At 40.0% G+C, this 13,027-nt stretch overlaps 1 protein-coding gene across 3 annotated transcripts in view; it reads left to right on the top strand.

The window, feature by feature from the left end:
• Positions 1-13,027, top strand: part of ESRRG (estrogen related receptor gamma) — a 472,761-nt gene that overhangs the window by 32,426 nt on the left and 427,308 nt on the right. The window contains exon 1 of one of the 3 annotated variants that reach the window (XM_054022562.1): positions 878-1,007. The exons of the other annotated variants lie outside the window; for them this stretch is intronic. The gene's annotated coding sequence lies outside the window, so the exon portion shown is untranslated. Of the gene's footprint in view, positions 1-877; positions 1,008-13,027 lie in introns of those variants that run through there. 3 annotated transcript variants of the gene reach the window in all.

Genomic DNA, 13,027 nt, shown 5'->3' with positions numbered 1-13,027 from the left:
TGTTTACTTGGACATCACTAAGAAATTGGGACCCACCTCAAGATTCTATACTTTCTCCTTCCCCAAGTTATGGAGTGTTTGGATCTGAAGTTTTGGTTAAGCCTGCTATAAAAATAGTGGCCAGCTCTGCAGTTTGGCTCTGAAACAGTCTTCTGAATCCTTTCAAAGTTTTCGGTTGTTGGAATCGGAGGATTTTATTCTAGTAGGAATGTGCCAGAAAGTTTGACATAGGACACTGTGTGTGTGTGGGGTGTGTGTGTGTGTGTGGAATCAATCATATGCTCTATATCTGAAAAAATGCTAAGAAAAGAGTATGACTGATGAATGAATTTAGGGTCAGAATGAATTTAGGACAAACACAGGTTGTGTACGGCACCTGCTGTAACAGTTCCAACACATAAAGTGCCTTAGGGCACAGCTAACACCTTATCACCTGCAAAGACAACTATCAAGACAAAGCAAAACATACTTGGACAAATACTACACTCCTTACTCAGTCTTGACAAAACCCCACTGAAGTGAATGGGAGTTTTGCTTGTATCAGGACTAATTAAGGACTGCAGGATTTCAGCTCATTGTTAGCAAAAGTGACACAGTAAATACACAATTTTTAAAGTCCTCCTGGACATGCAGCAAACCCACTTATTTTAATTGTGTGAAGTTGTCCAAGGTTGCTTTGCTCTCCAGAGCCTGGCACTAGCTCCAGTGAAATGTGATGCCATTGGTTTTCAGTAAAGGTTTCTTTCTGCAGGGCTGCAAACAGAGATCAGCTGCTACTGTGTATACACAACTAGGGAGCAAATCAACCAGCACATTTAAGCAGCCTTTTTAACCCTGAGACTTTCCAAGATTTCTTCTTTACGCAGGAAGTTTCCTTTCTATTGTCAGATTTAGCACTTTGCTCATGTAATCAGATCAGAGCTAGGATCATTGCTGCACAGTAGAAAGACTTCCTTAAGACATTTGTCCTTGAAACTGCACCAAACTCTTGGAAGAACCCAGAACCTGTAAGTATGTATGATTTAGGCAACAATAGCACAGTGCAAAGCTGCAATCAACCATTATACAATATCCGATTAGCAGTGCAGTAGGGATTTTTTTTTCAGACGTTATGTTACATTCATTTTCAATTCGTTCTGAGGAAACAAATCAATTCGGGCTTCTGATACAGTGACTTTGCAGTAGATGAGCTAGTAATATGTTTGATTTAACTGTTTGTTGCTCTCATGTATCTTGTGGGACAATTATTGTAGCCAGCAAGGAGAACTTTAGTATAACCAATACTTTTAAAAGAACTTTTCTTATAGTATTAGGCATTATAAATGTGTGTGGTCTCCATCTTGTAAATAAGTTTTTTTTGTTTGTTTGTTTGTTTTTTCAACCGCACCCCACAACGAACAATAAATAACAGGGCAAGTAGAATTAGTTCACGTAGTCCTTCAGAGCAATAAAACATATTAGTTTGCAGGCTTAATTTACTAGTAAAGAACATTCCACTGTTGTTTTGTCTTAATTGAATTCTACTCAGTACTGTCTATTCTGTGTTTTACTATCTTGTATGTGTCTGTTTAAGTTACTTTGCTGGGACTGCAGTGTGGTTAGACCTGTGTTTAAGCACTATTTATATTCTAGGCACATGCCTGGTAAAATAAGTGCTCAAGATTTAAAAGCTTAAAAAAGGATAGTTTTATTAGCCTTGAAAGCTAGAGAAGGCACAACATGGATGAATGTCAGATGTAGACCATAGCTAAGTCTCCCATGCACTAAGTCAGATCTCAACACGTCCACTCTTGCAACTACAACTAATAAAAGCCTTGAGCTCCCTTTCTATAAATTTTTAATATGCAACAATACTTATGTTTATAAGATTAATTTCTCCCAGGTTAGCCTGATTGATAGCTGGATTGTTGTTTCTTAAGAGCTTTCTCCATGAAACTCACAGAAGAGCTGCATTCCATTTAACTAGTGAATGTAAAAACTGGTAACCATGGATTCAGCCACCACTAACTGCCGGGTGCAATGACTTGTTGTAAACAATACAAATGAGCCAGGGTAGCAGAATCAACCAGACATGAAATGATTTTAATAGAAATTACGGTAAAGGTCATGTGATACTGTATCAGCTTGTATTCAGTATTAAAGGGAAAGTATTTCAATTGTTCAGGTTCAATTTAAATTGTATATCTCCACCAGCCCCACTGTTGCACTAGATCCACTGAAGGGGAAAAAACATTCTCAGGAAATGTTTCTGTTTAATTATATATTATGACTTAGGCCATGATCCTGAAAACACCTATGCACATGGTTAACTCCTGTGAGTAGTCCCATTAAACTAAAAATCAGTGTGTCTACTCATGCCTACAATTAAGGGTATGTATAAGTATGTGTAGGATCAGGCCCTTAGTGGGTAAATTACTATACAAAAGATCTTTGTAATTTAAAGAAACAGTCAATTAATGCCGAAATTAAATTCTGAAATAGAAGTTTTAGTATTTTGACAAGAAGGATAATAGGTTATATCTGTCGTGGAGGTGTTAAGTGTTACGACTTTCATTTCTCATTCACCGTTTCCCAATCCCTGGTCTTAGTTTATAGCCTCTGTCTTTTGGAGACCTGATAAACCAATGGTGTCAGCTAGTATAATACTGCATGATGATAGGCACATGCAGATCGTGTGAGCAGTGGTGTGTCTTATCTCAAGATTTTCCATCCCACCAAATCTTTGCTGACTCCCGACTGTCATGTGCCTCATCACTCACAAGTTCTAACCATAACCAAATCCCTTTCCATGTATGTATGTGTATACATATGTGTGTCTGTCTGTATTTTCATTTTCCCCCTTCCAAATTTCAAGCCCTTCTCAAAGCCTAGAACATTCAACTATTATCCTCCATTAATCTAGGATGCTTCTCTTTGCCACGCCTGTGCTAAAACATGTAGAGTTTGTAAAACAACATAATAAATCAAAAACAAACAACAACCCCCAAGAACTTTGTCATATAACAACTCCAATGATTGTAAATCTAAGTCCATAACTGTCATATCCCAAAAAACCCTTCCCTAAGAACTTTAACCCTCTTCTATTGTTTTTGTCACCCCTCAATCAGCTCTCTGTGGTTTCTTGTACTTATTCTGTCACAATGTTATCTGGATGAATGCCACTGTAAGCTCCGTGGGCAGGGAACTTGACTTATTTCTATGACTGTAAAGTGTCACAGCTATGTCATATCAGTAATGATAATATATAGAGATTTCAGCCAGGAAGTGTTTTGAATTATTTATCATCACCCTGTTAGAATTGACCAGCATATGTCAGGCATACAGGGTTACAATTAAAAAGTATATGTCTAGATAAAGGGAGAAATCCTGTTTGCTTTACTCTTGTGAGTAGTCCCACTGATGTCAGGCATACAGGGTTACAATTAAAAAGTATATGTCTAGATAAAGGGAGAAATCCTGTTTGCTTTACTCTTGTGAGTAGTCCCACTGATGACTCCTTGTGTGCGTAAGGAGAGTGGGATTTAGCCCACGTGTAACAATAACAGGCCACTCACTACATATAGGCCCTGTTAGTCTGACTTCTATTGGAAAGAAGTGCATTTGAAAAGCAAGTAAAAGGAGAGCTCTCTGATTAGACAGGTATGTCAGAAAAATCTTTCAAATACAACAAAGACCTTTGTCATTGTATGAATTGTATAAGTGTTAAGATTTCGGTAGCGCACAGAAAAGTGGGGAAAATATGATTTTATGAGACAAAATAGTATCTTAAAAATGTGCAAATCAGGCCCTAACATAGCTCCCCCGAAAAGGTGGCTTAACAGTGAAGATACCATACAACTGTTCATACACAGGCTGACGGAGATCTAGAATTAAATTAAAATGTTTGGAGAAAAATCAAGACTAATATCCAAATAAATTATAAGACAGTACTGCTTTCCCCCCAAAGTGTGTTAATTATTGAACAAAAAACCCGGAAATACATACATATTATTGGGCCTGGCAGAAGCAGTGATCTTTTGAATGTATCAAAGAGATCTCAGCCTAGAAGAACAAAGAATTCAGGATCAGACATGTGCAGTATGGCTTCAGGGAACCTGTAAACATGGGGCGAGTGGCAGCCTTCCTCTGTTTCAAGTGGGTATCTTTACTGACTGTGACACCAGTTTTTCCTCTATCTATTTTGAATAAGAGATTGGATTTATGACCTAAAATTTTGAGAAGTTAGAGAATGGGATGACAAAGCACTTTTCCCAACAGGCAGAATTGGAAAGTGAGTTTTCCTGTCTCTGATCCAGGATTCATAGACTATAGTTGTGGGCACAATATAAGAACCTACACAGAAAGAGAAGTCTATTTTGAGCCGAAGTTACCAGAAAACCTCTCTGCATGCTTGAAACTGAGACGCAGACACATAACACTTAGTGAAGATTCAGGGCACACAAGTTTTTTTTATTTTTTTTTTAAATCATATAACACAAGATAGAGCACATTTTAGGACACAGTGAAAGTAATCAATGATTACCATTAAGTATTAATATAGTTGATGGCAGCCTTGCATCTTGTAAACATCCCTATAGCTGATCTGCAATAAGAAAAAGAAACAAATCTGTTGGAATGGGCACTCCAGCTGGTTTTTTATTTTAACTGAACTTTTGCTACTTTTTCTAGGTACCAACATGTCTAGGTACCAACATGTTAGCACTTGAGGAATGTTTGTTTGGTTTTTGGCTTGTGAAAATACCAGATGGACAGTCCTGATAACTAAATTCCTGGTCATGTTAGTGTAAGCTTCTGCAAACTGAGTCAAAATAGGTTTGGAAGTACCACCTGAAAGGATGAGAGAGTGATTCAATATCCAAGCTCACTCAGTACTTGGCCTGTTCTGTTGAGGCTGCCCAAAGGGGTGAAAAATGTGTTGGTGTCTTTTATTAAATGGGAGCCTGCCTACCAGGGACTGGACTGAAGCCACAAATTCATTTCATATGGACCACTAAGCAGCCATCACCAAATATCTAGTCATCAAATATTTCAGAATATTGCTATTTAAATTCCTACACGTTATAAATATTGTTAATATTTGAAACAACACAGTATTTATAGATTCGATTTCTAATGTGGTTTTACACCACAACTAGTATGTATAACACAGACCTTATCCAATTGAAGTCAGTGAAAGGCTCCTATTGACTTCAGTGGGCAATGAATTGGGCCCATACTGATTTTAATTGTCTTCTGATTTCTTTTTGCTTTTCAAATTTACTTCTTTAAGGGGTCATCAGAGGTGTTATGTTCTCCAGGACACAAAATTGTCTTGTGGTCTAGAAACAGAGTGATAATCAGAACCAGCTGGATTAAAATTAACTTCTTCTGACTTGAGTGCGTGTTTGATTATGCTGAAATATTCTTCCATTGTTTGTCTGTACCAGATGGTAGACTGGAACAGACAAACCGTGCCAGACTGGCCATCAGGATTCTGCATGCACACGCTTTCTCTTTCCTGGTAAGGCTTTAGTGTTTTGTAGTTAAAATTGGGCCGTTGGACCTGTTTAGTGTTATGCTAAGAATTTCAAAAGTGACTAGTGATTTTTGGACATCTCTGTTATCAGGTGCCCAACTTGAGAGCCCTTTAAAGGGGCTTGATTTTTCTGAGGATGGGTGCTTAGCACTTTCTGAGAATCAGTCCCCTTTAAGGGGTCTCAAGTTGGGGACTGTAGCGAGGCGGTGGGCTACCCCACAGCCCCGCTGAGGGCCGAACCTCCCCTACTACCAACGTGGGCGGAGCCACCGGGTCCGGCACCCGCCCCTCCGAGCATGGCCCCGACCCGGAAGTATAAAAGCCCGCCTGCAGAGCTCAGTGGAGCCTGGGCTGGCAGAGAGAGCAGATGTCCCTGGCCGAGCTCCCGCTTGGGAAACAGCCGCAGGCCGCGAGCAGCCTGCTGACTCACCGGGCCGGTCGAGCCTACCTCTTGCCAGGTACCCCAAGGAGGACTGGCCAAGCCTGCCCTATGCCAGCTACCCCGAGGAGGAGCCGAGCCTGCCCCGTGCCAGCTACCCCGAGGAGGAGCCAATGCTGGTCGAGAGCACCGACGACACTAAGATGGCCCAGGTACCATACGAGGGGGAGTGTGGAAGTAGCCCGGGGGCAGCCGACCCCAGTCTGGCTGCTGCACTGCCAGAGCCAATGTCAGTGTGTTGTGGCCAGAATCCCCACTGACAGCAGCGAGTTTCCACCGCTGCTAGGGCCCCGGGCTGGGACGCTGTGGAGTGGCAGGGCCTGCGCGCCCCCCTGCCACCCACTCCTTGGGTGGCAGACTCCCCCTGTTCCCCCTGGCCTAGAGAGGCTGGGTACCTGATTGACTATTTGCTACTGACCCAGCCCCTGCTACAAGGCCTGGGCCGCTGTTTGACTATTGATTATTACCCCGCCCTGACCTAGGGCCTGGGCTGCTACAAACTCTGACCCAGCCCTTGCTTAAAGGCCTGGGTATTTGCCTGACTGTGTGATTACTGCCCTGCCCTGATTGAGGGCTCGGGGCTCTTTTCTGACTAGCAAGGTGGTGGGGTACCCCACAGCCCCGCTGAGTGCAGAACCGCGGCCCAAAACTACTACACGGACTCAAATCACTAGTCACTTTTGAAGATCTTCGCCTTAAGCTTTTTCAGAGCTGTAGTTGGATGATGACTTGGCTTGGAGTGGTGTTTTGTGAAGGCAAAATGAAACAGTGGCTCAGAAGTAGCTGAGTCGGTGATCCTATGCCATCACTAATTTTTAGCTGTACTTGTGCTATTTCATGTGTTCTAGCAATATCTATTATTTTACTTAAATCCAGCTTAGTTTCTTGAGTTATCAGCTTTTCATGGATTTTTGGTCAAATAGGCCCAGATCCTGTCCTGTCCCAAACTGATGTCTCCTTAAACTGTCTTTAGCTAATAGCTTTACCTCTATCACATACTGCTCTGAGTTCATTTGGACCTTCTACTTTTATACATTTTTCTAGCTTTTGTGGTGTCATATATATTGTAATGTCTTTCTCTTTCTTTCAACTGACACTTTTTATCCAAATTTTTATAAATGTCTTTACTTTTCTCTCCAGTCCAGATTAACAGTAACAGACTTTTTCCACCTCATTTCTGGATTTCAGGTGACCCTGAAAAATGAACTTTTCCCACTCCTCGTGAGGGATCCTGCTTTTTTAGTTCATCTTGAGTAGCTGAACTGGGTAGATATATATATTTTTTTCCTTAGGTTGCATCTACACTTCTAGAACTTCTTATAGCTGTGGCCTTGTCTACGCTCCCACAGTAAGTCGACCTAAGTTATGCTACTCTAGTTATGTGAATAATGTATCTGGAGTTGACGTAGCTTAGATCGACTTATTGCGGTGTCTACACTGCGCTGCGTCGATGGCAGATGCTCTCCTGTCGACTTACCTTACTCTTCTTGTTCTGGTGGAGTACTGGAGTCGACCGGAGAGCGCTCTGCCGTTGATTTAGCGGGTCTTCACTAGCCCCACTAACAGGGCCGGCTCCAGCATTTCTGCCACCCCAAGCAAAAAAAAAAAAAAAAGCCGCGATTGGCGGCAGAAATTGGGGGGGCGGCGGGGGGGGGGAAAGCTGCAATTGGCAGCGGCAGTTCAGTGGCAGGTCCTTCGCTCCTAGAGGGAGTGAGGGACCTGCCGCCCCCGAATTGCCACAGGTGCCGCCCCTCTCCCTTGGCCGCCCCAAGCACCTGCTTGTTAAGCTGGTGCCTGGAGCCGGCCCTGCCCGCTAAATTGATCCCGCTGCATCGATTGCAGCAGTGACGATCTACCGGTAGTGTAGACCTGGCCATACAGTGTTATTGTTTACTTCCATGGGTATAATCCTGTGAACGATAGTGCTGAACCTAAGAAATTATTCCATTTGTACTAGGGTAGTGCCCGCTGGACTAGAAGTTATACAAACAGACAGGGGTGCTGGAACAATTTGTATAGATAATGGAAACCATGTGTTTGGGGTTTGTTATTACTACGTTAAGTCAGGGGGTGTGGCTGCAGCCCCAGCATCCCTAGTTCTAGCACCACTGCAGACAGATAGTCTTTGTACCTAACAGCTTGCAATTTTACAAAATTCTAGCTAGAGAGATTCTCAGGTAGTGAACAAACTTGTAATAGCCGCTACTAAAAAGAATTGCACCATTTCTACCGAAATCTAACTGCCTATACATTAAGTTAAACAAAATTTTGTAAGATGGTCTATAATAGCACCAGCTGGTGACTTCTAGTTATATTACACGTGTATTTCTAAAACAACTGTTTTATCTATCTATCTATAGATCAGTTAGTTTAAGGGGTAGTGTATGTATTGTAAACTGGCCTGTAGATTTCAATTCAATAAACTCCTCTTTACAAAATAGCATATATGAACTCTAATGGGTTAATTTTGGTATCGTAAGACTATGAAAATTGATACGAGTCAAAAGAAATATTTCATTTTTGGTTATTTTAATGGACTAAAGTACAGCATTTCAAGGACAAACTATCTTGTAAAGTCCCTCAGTGTGGTGTGTTGTATGTGATGCTCATTTTAGAATGGATTTGGATTTTCCAAATCACCCCTTTTGTTGGTGAAATACATGCTGCAATTAGCCAAATATGTTTAGACTTTTGTTGCAGAAAGTCTTTTTCTCGTTTTCCCTGAAGATGTTAAAATTCTACGTTCAGTGGCACAAATTAGATGGAGTGATCTAGATTGCATCAAAACAGCAATTGCAGGCCAAGAGCAGCAGAAATCTGGTCATTGCTTTTAGAATGTCAAAGTAATGGTTAATGTATGTATGGTTAATGTATGTAGCCAACAGAAAATGCATGCTGGTCAGCAGATGCTCTGTCTTGGTGGCTGCCAGAACACTTACTGCAGCATGTTTGCTAAACCCTATATACAGGACCTCTGTTCATTGGGTTACTCATTGAGCTTTTAATAGTCAACTTAATTTTAGTTAAGGTTCAGTTTAGTAACTCTAGAAATTAATGGAAAATATTCTCCGTGTTAAACTGGTAAACTGTATTAAACACGATATGCACAGACGCAGTATCTTTGGTGGTAGAAGATAAAAGATCAATTCCTATGGATCCTATAGTCACAAGCTTTTAAGGATAAATTACAGAAACTTTGTAATTATTGTGGGTAATCTTGCAGAAAATTAAATCTTGAGTTTGCATGTGTGAGGAAGTTTGGTCTCCTTTGCTCACCATAGCTGTGTAGTGTAAAAGCAGCTCACTGTAGTGTGGGCTCCTTGGTTACCTGTCAGGCTTTGTGTTTCACTTCACTGCAGGTAAAATGCTGTTTCTAAGACTGGCTAAATCCCTGGCAAAAGCAAGAGGTCTTATTGTCAAGGCATGTTTCTGAGACCTGTAGTTCTTACTTTCTCTGTCTCTTTGAAAGTGGCTTTAGAACCTGCTGAAGTTTACAAGGTAAGAGGGAAAGTCTGTTTGACTCTTTTCAGATATTTTTTATTTATTGGTTGTTTCATCGTTTCAGACTCCTGGTGGAGTACAAATACAGACCCCAGGCAAGACATTTTGTCCTACTTAAATAAGGTCTAATTTAACTGAAGAGGGCCAGTTATTACCCTATAGATCGAAACACCAGGGACTATAAATATACCGTAATTAAGAACTGTTAAAAAAAAAAAAAAAAAAGACAAGGGTACAGTATGGCAACAACAAAATGCAGCAAGAGGTTTTTCTGTTAATTTTAGGGAATGTTTTAAAGTGCTCAGGAAAGATGTCTGATGTCCCTGGAGAATAAAAGCCTCTGTTTACCCACAGGACAGGTATTACAAGGAGATTTGCAGTGCAGACTTTCTCACATTGTCCTTTATGGCCTTGTCTACATTAGGGTTTTTCAGCCCCATTAATCCGAAAAGGTGCAGACCCATTGTGGGAGAGGCATACTATAAATTTGTCAGGGCTTAGGTTTGACCATTCCAAGCTGGTCTAGCATCAAATACTTAGGTTGTTACCAAAACTGAAATGGAAGATATCAAGGAGTTTAAAAATCTTACTAGAAATAAATGTTCTTAGCACCAAAAGAAAGCATATATTAGCAGTAAGGGGTACTCCAGACTTACCAAGGGGTGGGGTAGTCTTTCCCACAATAGCAGATGCAATTCTACTTCAGATAGCTGAAAAGAGAATTCACTTGGGAAGGGCTGCATGGTCCCCAAATCAGAGCAGCATGCCTTACAAATGCCATAGACAGTCTTCAGATTCTTATATTTTATAATCTTGCCCATCACATTATGTGAGTTCAGCACAGCAACTGAGATATCTGTGGTGATTTTATTAACTATTAAAAGTATTTTCTTTGACTAACAAGGAGAGAATGTGTTTTTAGTTCTAATGATCAGCGGATAGGGAGTCAAGACTCTTGGACACTAATCATAAAATAGATCTATAAATAGGGACGATAATAATAATAAATACCTACCTTGTAGGAGTATTGTGCAGTATGTTTGTAAAGTGCTTTGAGCGTCTTGAGTGAAAGGTGTTATAGACATACAAAGTATTTCTCACTGATATAGGGCTCTTACTTAGGCTCCCCTTTTAATCACTTTTATTTATAACAAAACCTTGAATATCAGTTCCAACATGGTTAGCCACCATAAATGATGTGATAATGAGGATGGAGTATAGGTCACAAGCCTGCAAATATGTGTGAGGAGATGGTGAGCTTAACCTACCAGGTGAAAGAAAGGTTAGTATACCAACTGCATGAACACTTCAAAGCATGTAGATAGTTTGCTGCACTAACTTAATTATCTGTGCTATAGATATGTTTGACAAACATATCTATAGCCCAGATACTATTACTTCACAGTGGGAGATAGCAGAGTGCTTCTGTTTGGTTGGCAGTTTACTGAATCCTTCCTTCTGCTTCCCTGCATTACTCTTTTCAAGGACTTTCCCCCCTCCTCTTAATCCATTTGATGAATGGAAACTTATTCCTTTCTTGGTAATGGCAGAAAATATTTTAAGGAAGAGGCAGTGTGCGGCCAGATAGGATGGATTTAAATGATTCTTAACTGAGACTGATAAGATTTCATCCTTTTTTTTTTTTTTTTTTTTTAAATAAAATCCATTGATAACTGAGCACCTAAGTAGAAGCTGTCTCTCTCTTCCCCCCCCCCCACTTTATTTCTTCACTGAATTGTGTTTTGGAGCCAGTTTTCTTTCTGCATGAAAGAATGCCTCCGATAATTATATAATGCTATAGTGTGCTTTTGAGCAACTGAATTTTGTGGACTTTTCTGCAAATGGTGTGATCTGAAATGTAAAAAGGGAGCATTACCAACACCACTCATCCCAGCAAAATTGAATGAAGAGACCTGTTCTTTGTCACCAAAATGTGGCCTGCTGTAAGGCTGTTCGTAAGCTGTGGGCTTTAATAGGTAGAGACTATGGGGAACCTCTCAGCTTTTTATCCTTTCCTCTTCTGTAAGGTCTCTTACACAGGAAGGTACAGTTTTTAAATATGGTTATTTTAATACTGATCCTCTGAGGTTGGCAGGTAGATGGGGAAAGAGAGAAGATCATGACAACATGCTAAAAAAAGCCAAAATGTTCTATATCAATAAAAATGGAGTAATAAAACGAAATGAAATGAATTCATACACAAGGGGACTCCATTTTAGGAAGGCTCTTAATTCCAATGCTAGATTATCCATTATGGAAAAGTGAAAAGCATTAACTAAGAGGCACTACAAGTATTCCTTTAATTCAGTGAATGTACTTGAATTAATTCAGTTGCCAATACTTCTAACCAGAGATAGCCACAGGTAAAATCTAGATTTTTTTTTTTTTTTTTTTTGCCCCTGTACAACTATGCCTTAGTTACAAACACAGACACAGAGGTTGGATATGTACTCGTCTTTGTACATACAAAAAAAATATATATATTGGTTATATCTGTTGTGTCAGTAGCCCATGTATACTTAATACTGAATTTTGTTATTCAACAAAGACTCAAAATCCAGAGACACAGGCCAAATTCTGATCTCAGTTACAGTGGTGTAAATCTGGAGTAACTCCATTGCCGTTAGTGGAATTACTCCAGATTTCCACAGGTGTAGCTGAGACCAGAACTCGGCTAATGATCAAGTCAGTAATTTTCTGATCTGAAGATGCAGTTGATAAGGCATGTTTTACTTATATGTTCTGTACTAAATCTAGTGCCTGCCAGTTCTTAAGGAAAGCCTCAGCTAAAATGAAAGTGAAACTTTCAGTTTATCCAAGTTTTTTTTATTTGTTGTGGTTTTTTGTGAGATTGAATTCATAAAGAAACTATTGTATTGTAATAATTCCTACGAGCTTTGGCTATTTCTTTGGGGGGAAAGTACTGACCTTTCCCTATTTTTAATAAAACCTTTATGGTTTTCAGTTTGCCTCCTCTATGATAGTGCAGGAATTTTTATTTTGTGTTGATGGTCAGGGAAATTCTATTTATTTCTTCTGTATATAAGAGATCTGAAAAGTCTTTGGGAGGAGGAAAGTAAATCAAATTTATAGGCCTGATTATCCTCTCACACTTGTGTAACTGGAAGGAAGATTATGTCTTATGTACTATATTGCCTATACATGCAATGTTACATGGAACAAAATAAGTACATTGTGATCTATTAATTTAAGCACAAGACATTTGGAACAACAAGTTAATAAAAGCAAGCAGTCAATGGTAAATTTATGAGGGGAAATATTGCCCTTTGGTGAACATGTGCCTCTTCCCTTGCCAGTTAATAGAAGATGTGCATACACCTAAAGGAAGCAGTGTGGTCCCGTGGATGCGACAAAGGACTGAGTTGTGGCTCTGCCACTGATGTTTTGTAAAGGGCTTTGAGCTCTCTGGATGAAAAGCATTATAAAAGAGTTAAGTAGTATTAAGCCTGCTTCGTTAGACGGTGGGCTTTATTGGTTTTATTTTTTTATTTTATTTTATGGTTTGTGCTTTGTATGAAAAGAGACTACTAGGAAAGCCCTTTGAGCTTTAG

This window comes from Malaclemys terrapin, chromosome 3, assembly GCF_027887155.1.
Source record: "Malaclemys terrapin pileata isolate rMalTer1 chromosome 3, rMalTer1.hap1, whole genome shotgun sequence".
Lineage (NCBI taxonomy): Eukaryota > Metazoa > Chordata > Testudines > Emydidae > Malaclemys > Malaclemys terrapin.
This window is presented reverse-complemented; position numbering and strand designations above follow the sequence as displayed.